This window comes from Buteo buteo, chromosome 25 (assembly GCF_964188355.1).
Source record: "Buteo buteo chromosome 25, bButBut1.hap1.1, whole genome shotgun sequence".
Lineage (NCBI taxonomy): Eukaryota > Metazoa > Chordata > Aves > Accipitriformes > Accipitridae > Buteo > Buteo buteo.
The window spans coordinates 21,165,122-21,172,898 of NC_134195.1; positions in this window are offsets into that span (position 1 = coordinate 21,165,122).

Consider the following 7,777-nt stretch of genomic DNA (forward strand, 5'->3'; position numbering starts at 1 on the left):
GTCTCTGAAAACTGCAGCAACACCAGGCAGCAAAGAGAAGTTGGTGCAACTTCTAAATCTCAACAAATGTCTTTTCATTTCATCATAGCAATATCTCCCTTTACAAACTATACAGCTATTCACAAGACGCCTTTTAAAATACAAGCAGCAGATTCATAAACAAGCTGGATTTCAGGTATTATTTTGTCAAGTGCAAACCTGGTATCTGTGTCCTGCAGCACCTCTCCTTTTTCAGCGGACTTTTTGCAGTAGGCAAACATTTCTGTTAGCATCACCACCCATGTTACAATTTGGCCCTACCAACCATGTATTCTCTGTATTGGATTTCCTGTGTTTGAGATAATATCACAAGATGTCTAAGAAGGGAGTCACACAAGTAAATAGACATTTATAGGCTCTCCCTTTACCTAGCACTCACAGTTAAGATTATCTAAATAATTACTGCATTCTTATACAACCTGTTCCTATTCTCTAATTGCATTGACTATCCCTGTGCATGTCTATACAACACGTCTGTATAGCCCCATCCATGTTTTACATGTTAGATTTTTAGATGAGTAGTATTGAATATATGAAGAATTATGATTGATTACATAAGCTTATCAAGAACATTTCTTCATTACTTACTACTTGTTACTGAGAAACTGTATTTTGTACAAACTGTTCTGGTTTATGCTAATAGGAAAGTTTTTCAGAATAAAGCACCATACTGGATATCTGATGAGATCAATACTTAGACATTAACTATGTCCCCTTTTCCCATTCCCATTTCATGCCCATTTGAAAGACATGAGAACTTGGTGGATTTTTACCTGAATTCTTCTCCTTTACCTGAGGAAAAGACCATGGGAGGAGATTGATTAAGAAAAGAAGAGAGGAAGGATCTTCTTGGATCATCAGATCTAGTCTTCTGTAATTTCTATTACCCATGTCACACAGATTTTTTCATAAAGACACAAGTACATAACTTTTTTTTTTTTAACTCCTATCAGAGATCAGCTACTGGTTAGGAACATAGGATTCATTTCCACTTTGAAATTATTCTTGTCCATGTGTATTTCCAGTTGTTCCTGTATCAGTTAAATGCAGCAAGGTCCTTCGGTTAACTGCTGGAAAATGGGTTTTCCTTTCTTCTGATCCGCCTCTCCCTCTTGCCCCTGTTCTTACTCCTCTTCAGAAAGGACGGATCATCACAACTGTGCCCAGTGTTTTGGGTGGGAACTTACCAGTGGTTCACACGGGGTAGATAAGACTTTTCCAGTCTCTGCTAGAAGTACTCTGCCTGATCAAGCCAAAGGCCCCTTCTTGGCTTTCCCGCAGTTGCACGTCAACCTGTTCACCCTGCAGCTGCTTAGCATAACAAGGTCTTGTTCCTTCCTCCTCTGTTTCCAGCTGATGAATTCCAGCTTGCAGCAGAAATTTTTGCTACTTAGCAACCTTGTAATTTTGACTGCTACAATTTCATTATTTCTCTATTATGTCAAGATTTAAGGTCATCCTGTTGTTCCTGTACTGTTCCTACCTCCCAGCTGTTACCATTAAGAGTTCATCAGCATGTTCCTACTTTTTCTGCCAAACTCTACGACATTTCTGAGTCCCATATCCAGTCCCTGAGGAATTCAGGTCTCCTTTTTCCTCCTATTGATTAGTTTCTCTCCACTGCAAGCCTCTTGCCATCTGCTTATTGGCCATTTCCTTAGCTATCATATACTAACACACAAACTCCAGACCAACTAATCATTTCCAGTGAGGAAAAGTTTTACTGAAGTCCAGACAGATTGGAGCTATTTCACTCCCCTTGTATCAAAAATTAACTGACTCACGAGAGGTAAGTATTAGGTTGGACTGGCACAATCTACTGTCAGGAGATCGTAAATCTATGTTGTGTTTTGTACCATTCCCCATTTAGTTCCTTGCCTTTAATTATTCTTTCAGACTTCTGGGATGAATATTGCCTAACTTTCTAGTTTGACTTTATTCAGCATTTTGAATTCAAATTTGGTTATGGGAATCAGCATATTTTACCATCAAGTTCAGAATTACTGGATTCAGTTGAAAATATGGTAACATTTAATTATTTGTAAGTCTGTCTTTCAATTATGTAATATGTCTACCTGGGCATCTATACTGCTAAAGAAACTTTTCTTACTTGCTTTAAAGTGCATTACAAAGTCTAAATGAGTGCCATTTTTCTGCAGTTCTGACTTCAGTCATAATCTTCCTGATTTCCAAATTGTCTTTTTTTTTGTTGATCTGCCCCTTCTTTTTTTGCTGATCAGTCTGACAAGCTCCTGTCTCTCTATACAGCTTCTAAAGGGACTCTCAATGGCTCAAATGTAGCAAGTCTTCATCAGCATTGCAGATGCCTGAAGCCAGGAAAAATTAAAACCAGCCTGGAAGTCTTTCAAAATACACTGTAACTAATTCAGAAGTATGGACTTGATGCATAATATAAGGCTCTGAAGCCTGTGTTGTGAAAATCAGGTATATGATGCTAATGGTCCCGTTGGCTTTTTTGTAGGTAATTAATGAGGAAGCTTGTCACTAACCGCATCCAGGAAAACTGTCCCCCACTGTTTTTACCATGGTTCTTCATTCTACACCTTAGAAGGTAGTTTCCTCATTCACATTGCAATTCTTAACATGTTTTTAACTTGGAGAAGTACTCAAATATTAATGTACTCAAACGCATTCACACAAGCAAGCATGGAGATAAACACTGGGAAAAAAAAGTCAAAGATGTCTGTGAAATAATTCTGCAGCACACAGTGCAGTAGTACATTTGCTTTAGTAAAACTGGTAGAAAAAGCCCTTCTCATTGCCATTCTTACTAGCATTTCTACAATCACCTGAAGCGTTTCGCTTCACACGTATTTCTGGCGTAGTAAGAGAACTAGAGGATTTGACCTAGTTGCTAGATTTAAGAAAAACAAGGCAGACAAAGGAAGAAGTCGGAGGTTTTCAAGGCAGAAAATGTTGCCAGGGTTACAGGAACTTGCTCATGCAATGCTCTCCACCACAGTTGAACTATCCCAGGGCTGTTTCCTGGGCCCACACACTGAAATAAGTGCATATGCACACATCTCGAGAATGTCATTTATAGATGAGGGGAAGTACAAGATGCTGTGTTCAACATTACTTTCAGCTCATTTTGTTCCTTATTCCTTAAAAAAAATAAAGAATGAGGTGACCTTGGTTTGAGGAAGTTAATTGGATTGTCGAGATGTTTCAGTACTATTTCCAGAATGGCATCATTTGAGTAGACTCTTAATATTTCATAATGGACTTCATGGTAGTGCTGAAGAGTTTCAGAAAAGCCAACCTACTTTTTAAGTCTGTATTGATGCATATTTCACCTTACCAGCATCTGACTAAACCAAAATGTTTTACAATACAGTGTGCTGTAAAACCCCCTCAGAGAAAGTCAAGTGTTAAGATTTGAAATGTATAATCAGGAGCTGCCCTGGCCCCTGCCCCTGCCTTGGCCACGCTGCAGTTCCCTGTCCCCTGTGGCATCTCTCACCAGCTGGGCATCCTGGTCTTCGTCGTGTCCCCAGTCCTGCCTGGCCCTGCCTCCTGCATGAACCTCAAACCCACATCACCGCAGCGTCCCGGCTGCTGCCAGCTGGACTCCGGACCTGACTCACGACCTTGCTTCATCTGGGACTGTCGGTGGATCCTGCCCCTGTCACCAACCCACCCCTGCCTCATCAGAGGGCACACTAAACCCAAGCTCCAAAGGCAGCAGGGCTGGAAAACTCAGTGCAAAGAAAGCACAAGCCCTGTGGGAGCTGTGATGAGAATGAGCCTTCCCCACTCTTTGGTTCTTCTAGACTGCACTGACTTTCCAGGCTGAGGATCAGTCCAACTGGGCACAGCCTGACTGAAGCCTGTCTACACTTCTGCTACCGCTCTTCTTCTGGGCTATCCTCTGTGTAAGAAGGGTTATGGTAGCATACGCGGTAGTTAGCTTTGCATGCCAGTGGAGAGTTTTCTTCTGCCTAGGAAGGTCCTTCTCTTGCCGGATTATACCAACCATACCATAGAAGCTACAACCACACTCTCCAAGGCCCTCTGGGGATCCACGGGGCCCAGGAGAACCCAGCCGTATGTGAAGCTGGATTTCATCTCAGAAATATCCAGGTAGCTCTCTGAATGCTGATTGCTACAGGTTCTTACCACATCACAGAGCGTTAGAAACTAATCTCTGTTTCCGTGAGTGCTCTGTAAAGCACTCCTTTCCTTCTGAGATTGTGCTGCTCGTTCTAGTCCTTGCTTTGTTTTTCATGGCTAGTCACTAATTATCCCATTGATTGATGCAGAAAGCTGTGAGAACAGGTTGCTTTTGACATCAAACAACTTTTTAAAAGAAATCTTCATTAAGGAAAGTTGGAGATGTGGTTTGTCTGAGGCCCACATAGGTAGAGCCAAAAGACCTGTTAGACCCATAAGTAAAGTTGAGACTAGAATGAACTCACGGGCTGTATTTTCATTATTAAAATGCGTCCCAGCAAAGGGTTAACATTACTTGAGCATGTCTTACCTGGGTTTTTGTAAGAACACTTAGTGCATTTCCCAGCACATCTCAGGCTTTGAAGTACTGTGCCCTCACTCAGAATGGGGGCAGGAACGGGTTCAGCCTGCTAGCAGGCAGTCTGCCGTCGTGAGCGTATGACAGCGTTACACAAACGTAACACCAACAGTCCCAGCGTTGTTCAGGCACGTATGCATGAATAAAACGCAGAGCGTTCAGAACAGAGGCATTACGCCCTGCCTTGCATCACAGCCCACAGCCCAGCTCAGCCCAGCTGCCTTTTGCGCAACCTGGCCCCAGAGCCTCTTAATTCCTGACTCCGCCAGCAACTCCTGGTGCTCAGCAGCAGAGAATAAGAAGGGCTGTGCTGTCCCCACTTGCCACTAAAGGCAGCTCTCCTGGCTCCCAGCCTTGCCTTAGAGGGGAGGGGGGTTCCCCTGGGGCATAGAGGAGGGTCTCTGAATCCTTGGAGGAGGAGGAGGAGATGAGGGAAAAGATTATGCTGGAGTGAAGACCTGGGGCAGGAGAAGAGATCTCGTTGTATGACCTTGAATAGCAATGTTCACTGCGGAGACACATCCCAGGCTCTTCACCTCTCCTTTGTTCTTGTTCCAGCTGAGCACTCAATGTACCAATTCTCTCCTAATCAGCATCATCCTTTGTGAGCAACACAGGAAGTTTCCCATTTTCTAGATACAGCAAAATAACGCCTTGATTGAATTTCCTCCCTGGAGAGAGGCAGACGGAGAAAGACCTTCTTCCACCTCTGCCCCTACACTAAGAGCCCCTTAGTACAGCATTATCTACAATACTCAGAAATAAATTTAGCTTGCTGCCTCCAGAACTGAAAAACAGAGCAATCAAGAATAGCACAAAATCTGTGCTACTACTGCTTTAAAATGCCCTTTAACTGACAGCTCTTAAACCCAGCATCAGAATGGGGGCATGTCCAGGCAGTGAATGCCTTAAGATGCAGTGTGACAAGGTTACAAAACCCAGACTCCTCCATCTCATTTGTTCTAAAGTTTACCTCCAAAGCCTTTGACTCGCTAATTAACTGTAAACACCCACTGCAGCTAGTTAGTCTTCTTAAAGTGAGAGCCTAGTACGGTGTGACCCTCAGCACTAGTAGTACCATAGCTAAAATAACCTAGTTGGATAGGGGTAGTATATGCCTGCAAGACAATCAATATGTCTTTGCAAGCAGTTCCCATTGGGAATCTTGGAAATCATGCAACATGGTTACTTAAACCTTTGGCTTAGCTACCGCAAAGAGATAGCATTTGGATATAAAAAGACAGTATCAGTTTGTGGGAACTTTATTTTGTGGTTTAATGGTCCTTGGGGCAGCATAGGTGAAGCTGCGCGCAAAAAACCAAAACAGGCAAGTAGGCAGTGGTCCTGGCAAATGGCATAGTCATTTATTCTAATTAACTGAATAAAATTACAGGAGTCAGACAAACTGTCTTTCTACAATCAGCCAACAAAATCAATACCAAGGATTAGTCATAGCAAATTTAGTAGTGTTGCCTGTTATGAAGGTGGCTGGGCATTTCCTATTAGAAGACCTGCTTTTCAGCTAATTATTCTTTGCAAAACTTCATCTGTCTAGACCGAAATTTTCCATATGCAATATCTAATTTTAACTGGCCCTTCTGGGAAATTTGAGCAAGAATTGTCCAACAATTTCTAAGAATGAAAATAGTGAATAGGATACCGCCTGACCTTGTTACTTTCCAAGTTTTTTCTTTCCACCTTCTTGCGTTTTGCTTTGGAGGAGGGATTTGAAATGCAGTAGAAAGTGGAAGCTAGCATCAGGAACCAGATTTGTGACTCCCCATAGTACCTAGCCAAGCTCAGCTAAGCTTCACAGTCTTCAGACACTCCATAGATATTCTGGAGAGTTTGATAGCTGCGATGCCCAGAGCTCCAGCCCTCCCTGAGTGCACTGCATCCAGCTCCCTCACTGACACAACCCAGCAGACCGCTCAGCATACAGGAGCGGTGGGAAGCTCCCCGCCATGCTGGACCTACCTGGGATAAGCAAAGAATTTGTACTTAATCGTACCTTTGGTGGCACCCAAGCAACCCAAGGGAGGGACCAGTCCCGCTTTGAATAAGGAAGGGATTCAAAGCAAAATAACAAGAAAGGAAAAGACTGGTCAGGTACAGTGGATTCAGACCTAGGCCTGGGACAGGAAGAAAAGGAGGCTGTGGCAAGAGGAGTAAAAGGACCACGTTGAGACAAGCACCCAGGCAATGGCCCAAGTCTCCGTGGAGGCCCTGGCACATATCAGTGTCCTCTCCAAAGTGGTTTCCATCAGGAGAAAGATCCCTGGGTGCAAGCCAGACAGAAACCTCACTCCAGCCCAAGAGGTGCTGACTCAGTGTGATGAGGAAAGCCAGGACAAGAGGAGGAAGGAGGACTGGAAGGAAGCGGACGATAAGGCACATCACCAGGCAGGAGAGAATACTGCTGTGAGTGAGAGAAAAAAGATGAATATTTCTTATAAAATCAAAGTTCTAATCAATAAATATTAAGAAGACAGTAAGGTAAAATTAACACATTAATTTTTATTACCTCTTGCTCTTCTAGCAGGTGTGCTGACTATTCCTGGCCCACAACACAAGAGGTAACCAAGCATTATCCAGCCACGCAATGGAGCCATCAATAACTCTGTCGCCAGGATGCCTGAGGGAATTCTCTCCTAACCTGTTTAAGCCCCAATGAGCTTGGGAGTAGCTGTCAGAGCAGACTCTGATGATCTGCGCTAATCATCTTTTCAGGCCACTGGGGAAGAAATAAAACTGAACATTTTATTATCTGACTTGCTGTGGGTTTGGGCTTGGGGTTTTTTTTTTCCTTTCTCATCTGAGAAATTCAACCTCCAAAAACTTTGTACTCATTTCCTTGGGTTGGGGCTTTCAACCACGGTCAGATGTGCCCTGCAGAAATGACTGTTGATCCATGCACCATCGTTTCCCTGCTGGAGGTGAACACTTCTCCATCTGAATCAGGAGAACCGATTGTCAGAGTTCTCCTTAATCGGTCCTGTGCCAGCTGCTAGGTTGATTTAATATTCACTAGAAGGCAGTTTAAGCTACGCTGGCTTACTTTGCCCCGAGGCGAACAAAGACCTCATGTTTCCTCCAGCTGGGGGAGCAATCACCTCTGAAATCATCACAGGTATTCCAGCAGGAATCATCTGCCTCCAACCTAAACTTATGTTGTACAAATGCTTA